Source organism: Nematolebias whitei, chromosome 13 (assembly GCF_014905685.2).
Source record: "Nematolebias whitei isolate Nwh7 chromosome 13, NemWhi1, whole genome shotgun sequence".
In the NCBI taxonomy this organism is placed as follows: Eukaryota; Metazoa; Chordata; class Actinopteri; order Cyprinodontiformes; family Rivulidae; genus Nematolebias; species Nematolebias whitei.
Window position 1 is genome coordinate 17,945,561 of NC_056510.1, and position 22,901 is coordinate 17,968,461.

Below are 22,901 nucleotides of genomic sequence, written 5' to 3' on the forward strand. Positions count from 1 at the left end.
GTGGACGACTGTTTGCTCTAAATTCTGCACTTTAACCCAATAACACACCTGCTGTAACCTAAAGTGAACTTGTCAGAGCAGCTGCATAATATGCACTGAGGTCCATGAACAGATGATGGGGCTCGGTCAAAAGGGTTCTTGCTATGGGGTGCTGTTTGTAAAGTTCCACAGTCAAAAATGAATGGCAATATTTTGGTTTATTTAGCCTTTAATAAGATTTTTTTTCTTCCCCAAAGTCATATTTTCACTATTTTATTCATACATTTTTAAATGTCATAGTTCCAAACTAAATATTTAATTTACAAGCTAAATATTTAGTTTACAAACTAAATGTTTATGTCTAAGCTAAATGTTTAATGTACACACTAAATATTTAGCTTGCAAGTTAAATATTTAGTGTGTAAACTAAATATTTAGTTTACAAACTAAATGTTTATGTCTAAGCTAAATGTTTAATTTACACACTAAATATTTAAATATTTAGTGTGTAAACTAAATATTTAGGTGTAAATTAAATTTTTAATTTCTAAGCTAAGCATTTAATTCCTAAACTAAATATTTAATTTGCTCACTAAATATTTAGCTTGGACCTAAATATCTATCTTGCAAGTTCAATATTTAGTTTGTAAATTAAACATCTTGAACATAAACACCTAGTTTGTAAACTATATAGCGTGGAGCTAAACACTGCTTACTAACTAAATATTTAACGTGCAAGTTAAGTATTTAATTTGTAAACTAAATATTTAGATTGTAAATTAAATATTTAGTTTGAAACTATGAGATTTATAAATGTAAGAAATCGGACTTTGAAAAAAAAACAACTATATTTTTTCCTTATGAAAGGCTAAATAAACCAAAAATATTGCTGTTAATTTCTGACTGTGTAACTTTACACACAGTACCTCATATATCGCTGCCTCAGTACTTGCTTTATACGTTACATGATGTTTGTGTAGAATGACTCGTGTTGGACTATAGAGCTTTTTTATTTTGTTATTTTATTTAAGTAAAGGATAAAAACCACTCATAATCTGTTTTCTTGTGCTCAGTTTTATCATTAAATCTATTGTTTTGTTTTGAATTGTTCAAGTTTAACTCCAAGGACTGATTTATCAGTTGAGAGGATTTTCCTCTTCTTGCCAGTTTAGTTTCGGACCAGCCTCCTGCGGCTCTGATTGGTCCAGGGGGATGTGGCCAGACTCAGTATCGGTTTCACCCACTGTCTTTTTTTTTTTTCTTCTTTCTTTCCTCCACCTGGAAGCTTTATTTACATTTAAGAAGCAGAACTCTCACTCCCTGGTTGTACAGTAAAATCAAATCAGCTTATGAAATCTTGAGCTTTAAGTCAGCCTAAAGTTCCCAGCGAACCCCTTTAAAGAGTAAAAAGTAAACGCTCCTCCCACCGATCCTCAGAAAATGTCACTTTTGTTCAGACTTTCCTGTCATTGTGGTATTATTCGTCCTTTAAGCACCAGCGGAGCAGAGCAACTATTTTTAACCTCCGCCGTCCAAAGATGTTACAAACGGAAGAGCTCACACTCCGATTTTTTTTTTTTTGTGATACCTTAATTAAAGCAATCACTGCTGTGCTCAACGCCAATGCTAAAATTACGTGCTGCTGTTAATAGATTATTAATAATAATCATAAAATGCTGAATTAGTGTGAGGAAAATTATTTTATTCCAAGTTCAGAATATTTTGTCATTCTGTACAAGATATGTATTTTTTATGTTTACAAATATCTTCTTTATCAGACAGAGACATCCTTGTAAGAAAATGTGAAATACTGTATTTAATTACAGTATTTATTTTACAGGGGTCTGCAATCTGTCGTTCCAGGGCTACATGTGGCTATTTGTCCCTCTAAAGTAGCCAACGTGACATAAACCTTTCCTAGAATTAAATTGTCCATTATAAAGGGTATTTATATTGCTAAATTTCTACAATTTGTTCATGAAAGTCTGCAGCAGGATGATGCTATCAGTATATGTTGGGCTGCTTGTGTTGACATGAAATTATATTTCATATCAGTGACTGAATCAACTCAGATTAATTTAATTTTCACCAAATTGTGTTTAAAAGATGGTGACCAGTTTTAAAGTTGAGCTAATAGTTTAGCGATTTTGTCTATGCAATTTTATATGATGTGATTTCTCCAACACAACCAGAAAATTTACAGCTTTCAACAAACTTAATGCAAAGTGCCATAAAACTGAGACCGATTTGTGCATCTATCAGAAATTATAGTATTTTTAAGGCATCATCAAATAGCGTTTAAATAAAAAAAGAGGTTATCCTTATAACAAAAAGAAGAATAGAAATAAAAACTTGCTGCTAATAAAGAAACTTTAAGCAGTTTCAGTAAATAAAGGTTTTATTTTGAGGACTTTTGGGTCCTACTGGTTATTTTTATGCTTCTTCCCTTTTAACACATTAGTGAACTTAATGTTTTTTTCTGCAAATAAGAGAAACTGAAAAATGGTTGACATGGTTCTATGAAAAGTGTAATTTTCTTGGACAAAACTATACTTTTTGTTTAGCAGAAGACGTGTCAAAAACAGCTCTTTTAATTGAAAAGATTATAGACCCCTGATCTAAAAGGATAACTAAAGGTATAAATATGTTTCCAGTGAATAAGTAGTTTTAGATCAAGGATGAAAAGATATATTTTCTGCCTGTGTGGTGCCATGAGATCACAGAATGGAGTTCAGTAAACCAGGATGAGAGAAGAAAGAAAATTAATGTATATTTTATTGTTATATACAGGTCCTTCTCAAAAAATTAGCATATTGTGATAAAGGTAATTATTTTCCATAATGTAATGATAAAAATGAAACTTTCATATATTTCAGATTCATTGCACACCAACTGAAATATTTCAGGTCTTTAATTGTTTTAATACTGATGATTATGGCATACAGCTCATGAAAACCCAAAATGCCTGTCCCAAAAAATTAGCATATCATGAAAAGGTTCTCTAAACAAGCTATTAACCTAACCATCTGAATCAACGACGTAACTCTAAACACCTGCAAAAGATTCCTGAGGCTTTTAAAAACTCCCAGCCTTGTTCATTACTCAAAACCGCAATCATGGGTAAGACTGCCGACCTGACTGCTGTCCAGAAGGCCATCATTGACACCCTCAAGCAAGAGGGTAAGACACAGAAAGAAATTGCTGAACGAATAGGCTGTTCCCAGAGTGCTGTATCAAGGCACCTCAGTGGGAAGTCTGTGGGAAGGGAAAAGTGTGGCAGAAAATGCTGCACAACGAGAAGAGGTGACCGCACCCTGAGGAGGATTGTGGAGAAGGGCCGATTCCAGACCTTGGGGGACCTGCGGAAGCAGTGGACTGAGTCTGGAGTAGAAACATCCAGAGCCACCGTGCACAGGCGTGTGCAGGAAATGGGCTACAGGTGCCGCATTCCCCAGGTCAAGCCACTTTTGAACAAGAGACTGCGTCAGAAGCATCTCGCCTGGGACTGCTGCTGAGTGGTCCAAAGTTATGTTCTCTGATTACAGTAAATGTTGCATTTCCTTTGGAAATCAAGGTCCCAGAGTCTGGAGGAAGAGAGGAGACACATAATTCACATTGTTTGAGGTCCAGTGTCAAGTTTCCACAGTCACTGGGGTGTCATGTCATCTGCTGGTGTTGGTCCACTGTGTTTTATCAAGGGCAGGGTCAATGCAGCTAGCTATCAGGAGATTTTGGAGCACTTCATGCTTCCATCTGCTGAAAAGCTTTATGGAGATGAAGATTTCATTTTTCAGCACGACCTGGCACCTGCTCACAGTGCCAAAACCACTGGTAAATGGTTTACTGACCATGGTATTACTGTGCTCAATTGGCCTGCCAACTCTCCTGACCTGAACCACATAGAGAACCTGTGGGATATTGTGAAGAGAAAGTTGAGAGACGCAAGACCCAACACTCTGGATGAGCTTAAGGCCGCTATCGAAGCATCCTGGGCCTCCATAACACCTCAGCAGTGCCACAGGCTGATTGCCTCCATGCCACGCCGCATTGAAGCAGTCATTCATGCAAAAGGATTCCTGACCAAGTATTGAGTGCATAACTGAACATGATTATTTGAAGGTTGGTGTTTTTTGTATTAAAAACACTCGTCTTTTATTGGTGGGATGAAATATGCTAATTTTTTGGGACAGGCATTTTGGGTTTTCATGAGCTGTATGCCATAATCATCAGTATTAAAACAATTAAAGAGCTGAAATATTTCAGTTGGTGTGCAATGAATCTGAAATATATGAAAGTTTCATTTTTATCATTACATTATGGAAAATAATGACCTTTATTCCAATATGCTAATTTTTTGAGAAGGACCTGTAATTGATAGACTCGATGAAAATGTAGATTGTTTTTAGATTACTGCACAGGAGGTTAACCATACTATTAGCTGCAGAATAATGGTGGCGATTACAAATTTCCAAGACCTCTTAATTGTCACTTCTATTTTGAGATAGAGTCAAGAATATATTAGGACAGGATAACCAGAAAATCCCACCCTGTGTTCTTAATTAGAGTTTGTGAAACAGGCCTTGGGCAGCATGGTGGCACAACTGGTAGAGCTGCTGCCTCTCAGCAAGCAGATCCCTGGTTCAAATCCTGGTCCAGGGGCCCTTCTGGGTGGAGTTTGCATGTTCATGACCCGGTTTACTCCAGGTACTCCGGTTTCCTCCCACAGACCAAAAACATGCATGTTAGGCTGATTGGTAACTCTAAATTGTCCCTAGGTGTGAGTGAGAGAGTGAATGCTTGTTTGTCTCGTTTGTCTTTAGTGGCCCTGTGATGGACTGGAGACCCGTCCAGGATGTACCCCACCCCTCGCACAGTGATTGCTGGACATGGGCACCGGCGACCCCTGTGACCCAAAATGGAACAAGCCGGTAAAGAAAATGGATGGATGGATGGAAACAGGCCTTTGGCTCTTCATGACTCTAAGAACTGAATGTATGCCTCAGGCCATTTTAGCAATTTTACAACCACATGCATACCTTATGAAAGCCCATTTCTGAAACTTTGAAGGAGTCATAATTATGAGAAGCCATCTCAAAACTAAGAATAAGAAACTTTTATGACACAAAGTAATTATTATGTGAGAATTAAAAAAAAAAAAATTAAATACGGTCATACGTTTTGAGATAGTAGCTCATAATTTCAACACTACAAGTGACGCATGTCTGAAGTAGTAACATTTCTGCACCTGACACAAAATGATCCCTTTTTTTTTTCTGGCCAAATAACAATATGAGAGAGGGAGTGTCTGTAGTGAGTAGACGATCTTGGATGGACTGTTTACAGGCGGACCAGTGAGAGTGTCCGGAAGTGACGTATAACGCTCGTGAGACGATACCATTCGAGTAAATAGATGGACTGGGACGCCGCAGCAGCTGGCAGCTGGGGCCGATATTTCATTCAGAAGAGCCAAAACGGTAAGGTTTGTCTTTTTAACACCGAATTTAGTGATATTTTTGTTGTCGTTTTGTGTTAAACTTCAAAAGGGTCGCGAACGGTTGTGTTTTGGTCGCGCGCGGTGAGAGGCAGCTGTCAGAGCCGCAGTTTGACACGACGGCCCGGGACTGCTTGAGGCGTCCTTATCAACGGATCTAAGCTACAAATCAGCTTTTGAACGCTGCAGTTTTAATAATTAGCGCTCTAAAAACAGAGTTACAGCCGAGCTGGTCCCTCTGTTCAAACGTCCAAAGGTTACGGCTCTTATTCCCCTTCATTATATAATACCGAGCGGACACCCTTGTTGGATCCAGAGCTGTTTAAATCTACTTTTTATTTGTGTTTATTTCACCAAGAGGAGGAAATCATAGGTTACTGTGGGCTTCTTTTTAATGAAGGAGAGAGGAAACTGAAATGAAATGAATAAATATTTGTTTTTGTAGTTTTTAAAGTTTTGTTTTTATGGCACTGGGACATGTTGGGCTTTACTTTCTATTATTTTATTTAACGGTTCACGCACAAATCTATTCTTATTAAAGGCTGCACTGTTTGGATTTTGATAAAAGTTTTAACTAGTGGTTAAAGGATTGAATCAGTTTTAAAATGATAAGTAGAATTGAAGGCATAAAGGTTATACGTTTTTGTGCTGCATGAACTTAAAATATGTTCAAAACAGCAAATATTTTGTGTTTTACAGTGTTTTTATTTTTATTTTTTACATTGCATGTGTCACCATCCTCCCCACTAATCATGTGTTTTTAAATGGTCTCCAGTTACAATTTGGTTATCTTATCACCCACAGCTGAAGGCGAAAGGCCTTTTTTGCTGTTTGTCTGTAGCGTTAGCAAAATATCTCGCAAATCAGTGGACATGTTTTACTAAAACACAAAGTAATCTCTGAATCGGCGTCTACAACTGATTCAGAACCCTGTTCAAGATGGCTGCCACAACTTGGTGACCTTAGCAAACACAAAAAATGGCTGTAGTTTGGCTAATTTGACAGATGCTGAGACAATTTGTTTGTGTGGTAGGAGCTGAGAGTCATCCACAACATGTTCTCTGAGAGCGAACACATCTCACAATACCACCGGAGGTAACAACGTTGACAAAATTGTGCCAGAACGACTATTAAAAGGTGACTAAAGCTGGCATGAAAGCGGACGGGCAACATGCAGTCCTTCAAGGAAATCCGACGCTTTACTTTGTTAATTTTGAGGCTCGAGAATTAAATTAGATGATTTGGATTTTGTTAGGTTCAATCTTAGGGCTCCAGATTGATTATTTTTTTTTTGTTTAAATCTAGTCTTTATAGTCGCAAAAACACTCATGGTTAAAAAAAAAAAAGTGGTCTGAAGGATCAGGATGAACAGATTTAAATTAAACCAGTTCTTATTTCCATCTTTTGAACTTACATAAATCTTAGAAGATCAACAATTTATGACATATTACAATTGCAATTACAATTCTTTGCACTTGTTCTGCCTCCATACTAAGTAAGATGATGAATAACAGCAGTGCATCGTTAACTAAAAGCACTCGATTATGATTATGTGATCATTTGCACCTCTATCTGCACAGATGTTTTGGATAATATGCTGGAGCATTCAGGAAAGACATGAGCAACAACTTCAGAGAAGCAGATGTTGCTGCACATCTGTCTGTGTAGAGTTTTAAGGCAGCATTCAACATTAGAAGTCCAGCTACCTTCTATCAAAACCACCTTGGTTTAAATTTTTACTGCTAAAAACACAAAATGTATTTAGCAATAAGTCGGTTATTACTGGTTGTATAAGCTGTTGAAATCTGAACATCCAAAGTTTTTGTTTGTTTAAGGCTGATTACGAAAGCTATTTTTTTTTTTTTTAAATTATGCCTGAATAAATAAGGATTTATTTACTTTTTGTGACTGCGCCTTACAGAAAAATCAGTTATTTTGAGAAACTGAAACTGAACATCTGGATGTTTGGATAGTTGTTGATCTCTTTAGACTGCTGTTATTCATGTAATTAGGTGAGTTTTACACTGTGCCTCCTGGTGATCACAAACATCAGCTCTCCGTGAAGACTTCCTGTCAGAACTCCACTTCTCATTGACGTCCTCCGACAGTGGGTCCACAGCGGGGGGAGTGTCGGATGCGTGAGCAGTGGGTGCTGCAAGGACAGCAGCATTGTGTTCCACTCTCATTGTGCTGGGTTTCCAGTGTGTCCACGTGGCTCACAAGTGGCTTCGCCTCTCCTGTTGCTGCTGCAGCACCAGAACACGGCGGGGTCACGGTTTGCACGACAGACACCAATCAGCCGAATGTAGATGCTCCGTTAACAGCGAGCCGAGAGGCGCTCCTCTCAGGTGTTCTGTGTGTTTTTTACGTCTGCGACACAGACGAGAACACAGAGCTTACAGCAAATGTGCACCACTTCTCAGCTCATGTGAACAAAAAACATAAGCTGACACTTTTGTGCACATTTTAAGCTTTTTTTTTTGTCTTTTCACACTGATAAATAACAGACTTTTTGGATAAAAGTGAGGCAAGGTGCCATTCCCTCACAGAACATCGATGACGTGAAAAAAATCCTCAATGTTTTGTAACTCTTTACCCGCTTTTTTCTTTTTGGGTCACTGGTGCCCATATCCAGCAGTCACTGTGCAAGAGGTGGGGGACACCCTGGACAGGTGTCCAGTCCATCACAGGGACACATAGAGACAAACGACCATTCACTCTCTCACTCACACCTGACAGTTAGTTACCAATCAGCCTAACATGCATGTTTTTGGTCTGTGGGAGGAAACCGGAGTACCCGGAGAAAACCCACGCATGCACAGAGAGAACATGCAAACTCCACCCAGAAAGGACCCTGTCTGGGATTTGATCCGGCAACCTTCTCGCTGAGAGGCAACAACTCTACCAACTGAGTCACATGACTTGGCATTATACTGATAAAGTGTTGAATGAGGGTGAGCTGGTTTGATTCCGCTTTAATTTGGCATTTTTATCCAGTGAATAAACACTCATATTATCCTGCTTCTTTATCAAGGCTACATTTTTTTGGAAATAAGTGCATTTATTCATGATGATAAGGATGGAAACTAGTTCGTCTCGGCTCAGCTTCACATAAAATACAACTTTCTAGTGCTGGAATGACCCTGCTGTAATAATTTCCACCAGAAAATGTCCAAAGTACATGTTTATTCCTTGTTGTATTATAGCATGAATCAACTGTAGGCTTTGTTACTGTGTATGGGTTTTCTTTTGAAGTATTTGCACATCTCAAGAGATTTGAAAGCTCTTACATGTTGTGAAGTCAGCGGATGTATTCACAATGAGAAAAATGTACAATGCCAGTCCTATTATCTTAGTAGTTTAACCCTCAGATCACGTCTAAGTCGCTTACTGACGCAGCGCAGTGTTTGTTTCCAGAGTACCCACCTGAACATCTGTCCTGAGCGTCAGCAGAGGCATCGGCACGGTCCTGATGCTGGCGTCCGGACAGGAAGCTGTATTAATGTAATTGACATGTGTAGCAGCAGTGTAGCCCTGCAGCTGGTCTCTAATCCCAGCCCTGGATACTCGCCTGGCCCGTTTTGGGTCACGTCAATGTAGCAGCAGCTCCGATGCTCTGTCAGGCCCCTTGGTGCTGAATTGCACAGGTTTGGACAGCTTCTCCAGGCATTTTAGAGACCTCAATTTCTCTTTAGTTAATTTTGTTGTTGTTAACCTTGAATCAACTGTTGGAGCCAGAAAATGTCTGGATAATGAACATCTGGGTGAAGATGTTCCAGTTGTTTTCACGGTTGTCTTTTTCTGACTACAGATATGATGCATTAAATGCATCTGACCTTAGATCACTTTTATGCAACTAAATCTCCTTAGTCTGGACTAAGTCGGAGCTAGAAGCGGGAGGCAGAAATCTTCTTTTACCAGAAATTAAGTCTTTGTGTTTAAAAAAATCTTAAAGCAGGATTAACTAAAAACCTAGTAATAAAAAATTGCAGTGTTTTCGTGTTGTTTTATTTTTTACAAACTGTGGATGTCATACTGTTGATTTGGTGCCAGGTTTTAACCACAAAGGAAACTTTTATTTAACAAATAAACACATAGGCTTAAATTAAAAAGGAAACAAGGCCAGATAACGTGTTTTTTTTTTTAAGCTTCACAGAAGGGCTGCTCAAAATATTGAAAGTTTTTTTGTAATTTCAATATTAGTGAGCATAACGTCAATATGCAAAGGACTGAAATAAATCAAAGTGTATAGGAAGAGTATGAACTCCTTGAATGTTTTATGCTTTTACCATCATTGCAATATTAAACAGTTTTATTGCACATTGTATGTTTTCTTACTTTGCACAGCTCTCTATTATAGTGTGTTTAAAAAGCATGTCATATCTGCAGAATATTCAGTAGCACTTTTGGATTATTTTTCAAATATTAATTGAACAAAACCTTTAAAAATTGCTGTCCCTTTTGTGCTTGATCTTCAGCTTTTATTACCTAAATAAATGATTAATTAAGGGACTGTTTTGATCCTATTAAAATCAAAACTGAGCTCTTGCATGAGTTAAAACAGCTCACTGTTCTGTATCCAAAGAGATAAATTTATTTCTATATAAAATTTTTTTCTTTAAAAGTATTCTTACAGGCAGCACAGTGGCGCAACCGGTAGAGCTGCTGCCTCTCAGTGAGAAGGTTGCTGGTTCAAATCCCGGTCCGGGGGCGTTTCTGGGTGGAGTTTGCATGTTCTCTCCGTGCATGTGTGGGTTTTCTCCAGATACTCCAGTTTCTTCCCACAGACCAAAAACATGCATGTTAGGCTGATTGGTAACTCTAAATTGTCCCTAGGTGTGAGTGAGAGAGTGAATGGTTGTTTGTCTCGTTTGTCTCTATGTGTCCCTGTGATGGACTGGAGACCTGTCCAGGGTGTCCCCCGCCCCTCGCACAATGATTGCTGGACATGAGCACCGGCGAGCGACCCCCATGACTCAAAATGGAAGAAGCGGTAAAAGATAATGGATGGATGGAAGTATTCTTACAGCTTTTAAAGAGAGTGGAAACAACCAGTCAAAAGACCTCTTCCCTGCCCATCTCGGTCACTCCCCCCACCCCCCACCCCCCGGTCCTCTCCTCCTCTTCCTGCTGACTGACATTTCGGTAAATGACACAGTCGGCGCTCCACACCCCTGCCTCCATCCTGCCCTCGGCTCGCTGTGTGCTCTCTCCAGGCCCAGCTTGTCACGCTGAGAGCCCGCCCGCCCGCCGCTCCTCACATGTCAGACAAATGTCAATAAGAACCGCAGCTCAGCCAGGTTATGGAAATAATAACTTTCTGTCTTTCGGTTTCATCCCCATTTGCCAAAAAAAAGTGAGCTGGATACCCTTGCTGGAGGCTTACTGGTCAGGGACTGGGATTTTGTTAAGAAGTGGGTTAAGCTCTACATCTCTTTCTGTTTGGACCGGGGTATTACAGTTGCGCCTGTGAGGGGGTTTTGGATTAACCCAGCATTGTTGAACCCTTTGACTGTGCTGCTCATATCGTGCTTCATGAAGCTTTGCAGGCAAGCGGGTATAACGAGGTTAATCAAGTTGCAGGTATAATAGATGCTCACTATCAAAGCCATCCCATCAGTGCTTCCTTTTTATGCAGCGCTCAGTTTTAAATGCGATTTTCTCTCGTGATATTTGCGCTAGTCGAGCTTCTATAATTACCACAGCCTGCAGCTCCTCATGGGGAACATATTAACACACACGAGTGGAGGAGCTGGAACCAGAGCGCGAGTCATACAAGCTGCATTTGAGAGTACCTCTGGCCTCTGATGTGTACGTCCTAACAATAGAAAATAAACAAAAGGAATGTGCACTTATTCACAGAGAAGGGCAATAATGTGTGCACGCTGTGAGTAATGTCTCAAAGCAACATAAGTCAGTCTTGACGTGCAGCACATGTTCAAAGTACAAGATTTATATTTTTATCTCCTTCTGCTCTAGTTATCAGTAGTTTTGTTGTTGGCTCATTGTTTTAGATTCAACATAACAAGTAGAGCAGTAGGTCATAAAATCTGTTTGCATTCTAAATAATTATTTGTGCGTAATTCGTTGTTTATGCATCTGCCATCTGAAATTTTGAAAACTATATTTATTATTTCAAGTGAAAGCTTTTGGACCTTGGATGGTTGGCAAAATAAATATATTTCTTTCTGACATTTTATTTGCATATGATTCAATAAAAATAAAACGCAAAATTGGTTAAAATGATCCAATATTATTTTTGGTTTATTTTGTGCAATGTTCAAAACTGAGCTTGAGTAATGATTTTTATTTTGTATTTGAAGTTATAGAAATCAGTTAAAATGAGCAGAAATACCTGAATACAACAGAATACTTTTAATGTAAATTTAAAATGTTATTTTTGGTTTACTTTCGTTTTAAGGTGGTATCTTACTGAATACCCAAATTCTTTCTTGTGATTTTATTTTTAAATCTAAATGATGGTGAAAGGCTCCTGAACACAACTTTTGCAATTGTTCTCAATTTTGTCCACTTCTGTAATTCTAAGAAGTTTATTGTTTAGATCCAAGAAGGATGGAGAGTCCTAAAGCCTTTTTGTCTTATCTAAGAGTGACTTCTGTGTTCTCTCTGTGTAATTTGCTAAATCGCGTTCAGGATTAGCAGGTGCGTGAGGAGGAGGATGGTACAACCAGACTTTGTGGCTCCTGCTGATCATCTGTTTGCTCCTGAACTCACCATTTAGAGGAAATCAGGTTGGGTGGATTGTTGCGGGACGAACCTCTCTGGGGTGTGGGACAGTTATTGTTATGTAATTTCCTCTCGGCGCAGATTGGTCGGTGTATGAGATGATGGCGGGCTCAGCACGTTAATCTCCTAAGTATTATCTGTCTCTGGGCATCAGCGGCTGCTGTGGGCAGAATTCGCTCCGTTTATGCAAAACCAACGAACCAACCACCTGAGCTGCCTTCCAAGTAGTTTGAATAAAGTCAGCACCGATGTGGAGGGTTGCGTTTGGATTCAGAAGTTGGAGTTTCTTATTTTATGGATGGAGAAATCTATTGAAGTCTCATTTCAAACTGTAAAACTCAACTTTAAAATCCAATATGGCTGCCTCGCACAGTGGTCATAGCCCCCAAAATAATCTGTTTAATAGCTATTTTATTAGTTTGTGTCATAATATGTCGGTAAAATATATAAGCTGTGTGATGCTATAAGTTTGTATGGACCGAATGGAGTGTAATATGTTTATTGACATGATTTCTAAATGATTGACACATTCAGCTGAGAAGAAAAACACTCAAATGTGACCCCATAAACATTTTTTCTCATTAAACTCATCAGTTTTTTTTTGTTTGTTTGTTTTTATCAAGTGTAATTCTTTTTTATTATAGGGTTTTATTACAGTTAAAAAAAAAACCCACTGAGGAGTGAGTAAGAAAGAAAAATTTATTTTGGCAAGTTTATCTACAGAAAAGTCCTTTGATGTTCATTGTTTTTAGCTGATTAGCCAAATTAATAAGTAAATGTTTATGAAAAAGAATGATTAAAAATAAATATTCAGCAAACAAGTTGTTGCTGTATTGCATAACTTTTATGAAGATTATGATACAACTATAGAGCACCCCCCACCACCACCACCACCACCACCACCACACACATACATCTACATATATATGGTCACAAAAATATTATAATAATCTAAATAATCCTAATATTTACAACAATATAATCAACAGGATTGTTGGTGCCATTTTCTCTGCGTCTCCCTGTCACTCCCAGTTAAGTGTTCTTAATCCAGACCAGAATATATCTTCAGTCTAATTATCACCCGCTGGCATATAAGGCAGGCGGACATGTAGTTGCCTGTGTGTGGGTGTTCATTTGTCTGTGTTAGCAAAAAATCTCATAAACAAGGGGGCAGATATGAGTGAAACTTTCAGAAATGCTCCACATCTACAACTGTAAAGTGTTTGGAGTCAGCGTGGTTAAAAATGGCCGCTACAACTACCGGTGATCAACCTTAGCAAAACACAAAAATGGCTGTAGCTCAGTCAGTTTGAAGGATAATGAGCTAAAGCTTGGTGTGGTAGTAGCTGACAGTCATGCACAACACAATTCTGAGTGCTAGAATAAAACACAAGCTCTTTGCTTAAAACTTTGTTGTGCAAGGTGGTGGGAGATGTGTATTCCTTCAGGTAATGTTATTGGATTCACTTTTTATTCTACTGCTCACTTGAGTATCGTCTTAATTCAGGTTCTGATTTCCTCACCATGAAAAGCATAGATCAGATCTTGTTTGTTTGCAGTTATTCACCACTAGTTGTAGTGAAAAGACTAGTCATACAACATGCCCTCACATTGTAGGAGAGGTGTTGTTTATTTGTCACTAATTATAGATGTGTGGGTTTAGGTTGGCGTGCCTGTATCTGAGCCCTGTCCATGCTGGCAGATTGGAAAGGTAAACCTCTGTAAGCTCATGCTGCTTTGTCTCTTATTGATGAAGAGGACACCGGAGCTGTCAGTGCTGCTGTTCTGCTGCTGGTGAAATAGTAATGAGTGTGCATAACGGTGCTGAGTCAGTGCGCTTCACGGCTCGGATGCGAGGCCAGGCCGCACGGAGCACTGACCGGCTGTGCTTCAAGTCGGAGATGGATGCAGGCGTCTGGATTAATCCCGTCAAAGAAACGGAGGTCAGATTAGTCCTAAATGTTTGCTTTAGATTTGTCTAGGGTAACTTCCTTACTGAAAACCAAAGTAATAAGAAGTATGTCATTTTTTTGATCATTTTATGATTTCTGCAAAGAACCACTGATGATTTAAAAAGGCTTCTATCAAAAAAGACGACTTATTTATTTCAATCCACTTATGGCTTGAAATGTTGAATTATTATGAGTTATTGCTCCTTAAGCCTTTGGATTAGTGTTACAATTATTGCTGCAGTAACGAAACTATTTATTCTTTGAATTAAATTACAAAAAATAAAATAAAATAATACTTTTTAAAAATTTCTGACCAATTAAAAAAAAAAAAAAAGGCAAGAAAACAAAAAATGCATTTGGGGGGAAATGTTTAAGGCTTAAACTTTGTCACCACGTTGACAAATTTGCTTTACAAATAACAGAAGTTGAGTAAAACCTCATTCAACCTTGAAAAAGTCATTTATGATAAACTGCCTTTTCAGTAAACGGTGACATAACATGTCGTCACGGTAATAATCCAGCTGAATGCAGCTCATTTGAAACTTATTTTTGGACAGTTTTATGATTTCAAAGCCTGTTGAAAAGTTGTTTTATAAAAGTAAATGCTACAGCAGTAGGTGCTGGCTACGTTAAGTCCAAACTAGAAGCCTGAAGCTAACAGAATTAGCATTAATGAACTGCGCAGTGATGTGCAGTGGCATCAGCTGTTGGTTTACTCTGAATTTATTTTGTGGTCAGAGCAGGAGCAAACTGCTGGAATAATCACTCCAGGGTTCTGTCTAATGCAGCTTCTCTGGAATAAAAGCAAAACTGTCTTTTGATTCAATTTATGGACATCAAACATGTATCTGGATGTAATTATATCAGTTATTAGGATTGCTCCTTTAGCAGGTAACGATTAACAATAAATATGAAAATACAAACAGGAGTCCAATGCATTAAGGTGTAAAATGATGATGTGTTATTGTTGTAATCATGTTGAAACAGTCAAAACTCATGTTAGTATTTAATAAATCAATGCACATATTTTTGTAACTTAACATATTTTTTTCTTTTTTTATATATATTTTGTGCAAGAATTTACAAGTTGAAACAAAATCTTCCAAATAAATTAAGAAAAAAAACAAAAGTCACAACTCTTCTTGGAAAAACAAAACGGCATGATATTTAATCTAAATGAAACGGAGCAGCGTTAATTCTAAGAAACATCGTGGCGTCTAACGCCATCATGGCTCTTGAATAAATGCAGTCTGTTTCATTATTTGCTAAACAAACAAACGAACAAAAAATTACCAGTCATTTTAGATTTAATAGGTTTGTTTTCTTTTACCAATTGTTTTAATAATGAGAATAATAAGTTGATTATGTGCTTTTGTTGCAGTCTGTGTTTTATTTATTTATTCATATTTTGTATCTTCAACCTTTAAGACTGCAGCTAAAACACAAAAACATGCGTTTTATATGTATGTTAGTGGGAAGTATTTATGTTAATGTGCATTATGTCTTTCTACATGAATAGCTGAACAAAATCCTGTATTTAAAAAAAAACTGAGTGGATTGTAAAAAGTTTAACGGAGTAAACGGCATCCAATGTCTCTACTTTTCCATAATTACAGCTGAATTCGCAGCAGTGGCTGTAAAGATATTGGAAACAAGTTTTTTGGATGGAAACCTGATTGTGTGTGTTTTTTAACGCGTAAGGAAAGCTTTATGCTCAAATGAACTTTGGAGTTCAGCTTGTACAGCAGGGCTTCTTCTTGCTGAGCAAACAGATCTTTTATTACAATTCCACTCGTGTATGGATATCGAAGGCTTTTTTTTTTTTTTTTGCTTTGTCAATATTTAACTGGAGCTGTGTTTTTGGAAATCCCCGTGCTTTGTCGTGCGTGTGCAGGGTTGTCGTCAGCAGCACAGTAAGACGAATGATAAACTTATCCACTCTTGTTATTGTCGGAGAAGTTCTTCAGCTCTGCGTCACAAAGTGCAGCTTCCTGTAGGCCAGCGTCCTCAGCCATCTTCACCGTGACTCGTTTCATGCAGGCTACGACCCCTCCTCCTCCTCTGACAGGGTCCCCTGATGGGGGGAGAACAGACAATGCCACTCCCAAATCCCAACCCCCAATGCTCTTTATGCACCATTACATTTCTGCTGCCTCACCCCATCTTCGCCTTCCCCAGAGGTTTGGATCTGAAACGAGAGCTCTGTGGGGAGCAGCTGTTCCCCGAGTTTATCCTCTCATCCACAGGACTCCCCCGTAATCAATCTTTTGAATTTATTTACTCCCTCAAATTAAATCTCAGCTAAAACCACTTTATTTAGTCTTAGTTGTTGGTTGGCTTAATAATCTGAAAAAGCTCCAGTTGTCAACAATAATAATTTTAACTAAAGACTTTTTAAAACCACTCTTTCTGTTTGGTGTTTGTGTGCAGGTGAGAAGCAAGAACTGGAGACCAGATCCCACTGTGCCGACCTCTGAGATGCTCAGAACCAGCCTGGCAGGTCAGTTCTCTACACGCTCGCACAAACGTATAATTACACGCAGTGCTGGCACGAGGAAATAAAAGTATGAAACTTGAGCTCACCGAGAGAGGAAAGTCAAAGATGGTGAAGAACCTCAAATGACCTTTTGGGAAAAGATCATTCTGGCTCTGCCCTTTAATTTTTGTTTTGTTTTTATGTTTAGAAACAAGAATTGTGTTACATTTTTTTCATATTGGTTGCTTTCAGGTGCTATAATTGAAAGAAAATGATGACTTCTATCATTGAAGATCTATGGCATCAATACATTTATTAGATATTAGATATGATATATTATATGATATATATATTAGATATATTAGATATGCTTATCTTGTACACGCTTTTATTTGAGGTTAACATTTTTACTGCTCCTGCAGAAGAACTTGTATGCTGAACCGTGGACTATTGTCTTGTTTTAATGTGAAAGAAGTCATCCTTGCTCGACTCGAGATTTTATAGGATTTGTCGTCATTTAAATTTGAAAAGGTTTACCAAGAGTGCCTATTGACTTTATCGCTTGGCAGTATGCTAACTGGTGGATCTCAACTGGTATTTATGACGGAGTCTCCAGATTGTTTAACGACATTTGAGCAAGTTCTCAATTTTCTCTCAATAGTCATAAAGTTCAAGTCAAGTTTGTCATTCGCATCACATGTGGTACATGAGGTGGAGCGAAATTATGCACTTGGGGTCCCGGTTACACCCAAAAATAGTAAAAACTATCAAGTATAAAAAGAAACGGTATAAAAGGATCTAAGATGTATGCCAAACGGTACGTTAAAAGCTCTGATATATGCTAAATATTAATAATGTAAAACAATTCAGCATAACAACATCAACCCGAACATGAGTCTGTGGTGTGTGAGTTTGAATGAATACAGCAGCATGAGATAATCAGCAGCATGAGATCAGCAGCATGGATAAAAGGTGGGCAGCCCTGCTGATTTCATTTAAGCAAGTACCAAAACAATTTTATAACAAGTTTTCTCTCAGTATTGTCAGAGTTGATGCAGGGGGTGTCCAACCAACCTGAATTTGGTTGTGAGAATCCCCCGCCCATCTCAAGTGTTAGAGCTGTGTTTTCACATCTGGAGCACTTCGCTGACACTAAACATCCGAGGGAAATTGTCAAGGTGGGTAAAAAAAATAACAAGCCGAGTTGGGCAGAGGTGGACAAAAAATTAATGCGCATGGCCAAGAATCCAAGCCGTGCACACAAAAATAGGTTGCAGTTTTCTAAAACTGTCTGTCTGAAACACGGCTACACAGCTCGCTTGTTGCTTGCTCTCACTCAGAATTCAATTTATGAGACTAATAGAAAATTTGCCCCTTTTTTTGGTTGCAATTTTCCCTAAATTGTGAGTCACCAGTCTCTAACCCAGTGAGATGCACTGAAGCCAAATTTTCTTCCTGAAGCTGCCACATCAACTTGCAAGAAACAATCTTAACACAACAAAACACTTTTTTGGGGGTTTATCTTGAAGCTTCCTGAGAAAAAACTTCAAATTCATGTAATTTTTTTTTTTTAATTGCTAGCTTTTTTTTCAGATTTTCTGTATTGTAATGCTATTTAGTTTTCAGTTTGGCCTTTACTTTAGAATACAAAATAATCAAGTTGTAAAAACATTAACTTTAACTTTATTTTCTCAAGATTGTTCTTGCTGGACACTGGGCAATTTAATGAAATCTAATTCTGCACTTTTATTTTTAGTCTAGCTGAGACCGTTCAGCTTCCTGCATTCATACGTGCATTTTGACAAGAAACGCTCTGTTTAATCTGTGTTTATCATTTTTAATCCCATTAGCTTCAAGTCCTGTGAAAAGGCTGATAATAAAGACAACGTTAAGGCTACAGAGGGTGCATTTTTTTCCAACAACCCCATGTGAGATGTTTTGTATTGTCGCAGTGTTAAAGATTGCACACACTGACGTTGCGTCGTGCGGCTCAGTCTCGTCACGATTGGCTTGAACAAAACTGATTACTGATTCAGTACAAAAGGATTTTCTCTTGTGCAGAAACTGTGTCCTACTTACAGAAACACCGCCGCAGCCGAACCTGCTGTTTCCAGCTGGTGCTGCTTTGAAATTCATCCCTCTCTCCCCACCCCTCCCACGTCTCGTCTCTTCTGCGTTCTGCTTCATCTCTCCTCACTCCTCCCTCTTCGAGTCTGCGCCGAAAGCTCCACCTACGAAAACCCCTCGTCCTCCCTCCTCCGCTCTGCGTCAGACACCTCCATTCATGAAAAGCGTGACGTCAGCAGGTCATCAGCGACGCGGTGGCGATACGTGCCGCCCACCCACTCGCAGCCCAGGTGCTGCAGGAGTTAGAGGAGCAACGTTTGTCTCTGTTTCTGTCTCTTTTTTTTAAAACTTCTATCCTAATTGTCGATTTAGCCTTCTTGTTTTTTTGGGGGGCTCCGCCAGATTTGAGAAAGGACCATGAATCTGAGCTGTCTCCTCTGTGAGTATTCTTCTCCTGATCCTGATCTGAGTGTAGGCAGTTTGATGTGGAGGCTCCTCTCCTCCTGCTTGTGGGTATGACTTGTCTCTTCTGATTTGTTGTTAATGTTTTGAGCAGAGACATCTTATGCTGTTTGCATGAGGATCAGATTTCAGGGTTTATTCAGCAGCAGTGATGCAGGAGGTTTTTTTTTTTTTGTGCGTTGGTGCGTGCAGGAGCTATTTTAGGCTCAGCGGTGACGCTGCTGCTGCTTTTTGATGCAGTGTTATCTGTGCCCTCTGAAGGACAGACAGGTGATGATGTAGGTACCACCACCCCTCTAAATCCCACCTTTGTTTCTTAATTTAGGCAACCGGATGAATCAAACGCACCCGCCGAGTCACGGTTTGTCTTTTCTGGAATACACGTGTCTGGTGCACAGCCCTGAACGTGCACATTCACAAAAACGCACTCGTCCACCTCCCTTTGCTTGCCTTAGCATCTCTCCTCCTCCTGCTTGCATCTTTTAATTAACTTGGCAGCAGGGAAGCTTAAAGTGAGCCCACCTCTGTCCTCTGCTAAGCGTGTTTATGTAATGGCACAGGATGGATAGCCAGCGGTCAGGCTTTAGAGGAGAGGACGAGGAGGAGGGGAGCAGCAGCAGAGATCCATCCATCCATCCTTTTTTTTTTTTTTTTTTAGATTAGGGCAGCACATTCAAATTTGTGAGAGTTACTCCTCCTTTGTGTCTGACTTCATTTGCTGGATTCCCTCCTGAGATGTGTATTTTTTTTAAAAGCAAACAGGGACAGTAGAAAGCCAGGAGCTATCTGTAGCACTAATGCGTATTGATTTACTGGCTTTTTGCTGTGGTGAAGTGTGTCTTCAGAGCAGAGATGAAACATGTAGTCCAACACCCACTCAGTCCCATCACACTGGTACGCCCCTCTTCTTCCTTTTTTTATTTGTAGCTCATATTCCACCCATTAAAACTTGGTGTCAGTCACAGCCAGACTCCTGCAATATGCACGTTTGTGTGTCTCTCTCCTTGTTGTTGGCGGGCCGGGCAGACCGTCCCTATTAAAGAAGCACAAGGGGAATTGTTGTGGCAGCAGCTGCTCTGCTCTCTGTGTGTGTGTGTGTGTGTGTGTGTGTGTTGGTCTGCTGCTGTCTCCTGGTTGTGCAGGGCAGACGGACCCAGATCACATGGAGCCGGCTCCTCTTGTGCCCTTTGTTGTCGCTTTGGGAGTCTTTCCCATTGGTTTTGTTAGTAGATTGTACCTCAAAGTAGCTGCAGATTGTTTCTTTGTATCCGTTTGGTGGATTTCAGTCATTTGTGTTCACCTTTGTCTTTTGGCAGCAGGTGATAATGTTTTGGCCTCTGCGTGTGCGTGTTGGCAACACATCTCTCTAACCGATGGATGAAGTTGAATAAAACTTGCAGAAAAGTAATCATTATATGTACATTTACAACTAATTTATTTATGTATTCAACCTGATTCAAAATGGCTGCGACAATCAGCTGATCTTAAAGTCCTCACAAATGACTGTAACTCAGTCAAAAGTACAAATACAAATCTAAAATTTGGCGAGGTAGTAGCTGAGTCTGATCCCCAACATATATTTTTAGCGCTAACAGATTATGCAAAGTCTTTGTTTAAAATTTTATCATTAACTATTTGAAACTGTCTGTTTGCAAAATATCTTATGAACTGATCAAAGGATTTAAATCAAACTTTCAGAACGTTGTCATTGGATGCACATCTACATCTGATTAGCTTTTTGAGCTAACACGGACTGCGACACAAGAATGGCTTAACTCGATCTGTTTTACAGATATTGAGCTTAAATTTGGTGTGGTATCAGCTGAGAGTCATGCCTTCACATAATTTAAGCGTGACATTTCTTGATATTGCATGAGATTCTGCACAACTTTATTTTCAAAGTTTGCTCAAAATGTCTACAACTCATTTCTCATCATAAAATGATCTTTATCTAAAACTCTATAAAGATGACATATGATATGCATTCCTCCAAGATATGAAAAACACCCTCCTCCTTATCTTTCTCCTTCATTAACCTGGATGCACGTCTCTGACTCTATCTGCCTTTCCCTGAAGCCAGTCTCTTCCTCTACTATCTTCTTGGTCCTGCTGACCCATTTTACTTTAAGGAAATTATCACTAGATATTAGCTTTGTTGTTATCGGACTCTGGTTGAATCAGAAAGCAGATTTTGAAGGAGTGTAAGCTTTTCGGGGGACAGCATGGATGGTGTTTGTCCTGTGTGTTCTGGTTGCAGCGAGTCTGAAGGACTGAACCTGGAGGGGACAGGTCTGTGGCAAACTCTCTTTTCTCCAGTTTATTTACTCAGATTCTAACTGGTACCAGCTCAGGCTATTTGAGGAACCACTTTTGCGTATGCTTGGAGTACTAATGATTCATAGTTAGTTTTTTTCCTTGCCGATATTTAGTGGATTCCTCTGGATCCCTCCCTGACAAACTAGATTTTATGCACTTTTATTTTCCATGCACACCACTTGTGTCTACCTCAGAGGTTTTTATTCATTCTTTCATCCTTTTGCAGAATAAAATGCAGCTTTACACAACAAACAGCTCACCTGCCCTTTTCCCTGTGGCTTTAGCTGCAGCTTTGACCTTGTTCTTGTTTGCCCACTATGACCTATAATTTGCAGGTGAGCAGATTAGGATTATTGTGCACTCTGACCTGCTTTCCTTTCCTTCCAGGTAAGTCACCAGAGAGCATGAGAATATGATGGATTTTTGGAAAATGTCCACCATGAGATGCTTACAGGAATTAATTTTCTTCTTATCTGCAGTCCCATCATCTGGCGATTACTTTACAGCAGACTGTCCAGTCTGTTCTAGATGGATCTTTGTTCATGCTCAAGAGTAAAAGCTGGTTTTAAACATCCCTAAAATTAATTAAAAAAAATTACTTTGCCTAATGTCTTCTAGTTTTATCTGCTCTAACCATAACACAGACATCTGTGAGCGTCAGATTCCGTTTTATAACTTTTACCCACACGCTGAACACTGGCCTTGAGAGTCCAGAGTCTGCACAGATCTGAGAGATGCGTACAGATATCAGAGTTCAGCTGTTTAAGTATGACAGAATAACAAACTGTTGTAGCTCGGACCATCTGTTTTTCATCTAGTTTGTTCCAGGAGGAATAAAACCGTTCTGGTTCAGATGTTTGTTGTTCCTTCTTAAAACAAGCTTTAATTGGGGTTAATCTGCAGTCGTATACATATGGGTCAGGAGTTTTTTGTATGTTAGACTAAAATATGCAAGTGGACAGTGCCTGTGGAATAAAAGAGAAATTTCTAAAGAACCAGTTTAAATGTTTACATTCTTACAAAGTTGGACTGCAGGCAGGCCGGTTCAGTTGTAGTGGATTCAGTCTGCGGATTAGCATTCTTGCTGAAATGTGCAAGGCCTTCCTTGAAAAAGATGTTCTCTGGATGGGAGCACCTGTATGTACATTTCTGCATTGATGATGTCTTTCCAGATGTGTAAGTTGCCCATGTCATAAGCACTAATGCACCTCCATACCATCAGGAAGGCAGGCTTTTAAACTGTGTGCTGATAACAGGCCAATTCCTCTTCAGTCAAATAAAATGTGGCATTTGTGTTTTCAAAACCCATTGCAAATTTAGATTTGTCCATTTTAAGTGAGTTTAGGTCCAGAGAAGACAGGAGTATGTTTGGATGGTGTTTATATACTTTTTTCTTTGTATAATAGAACTT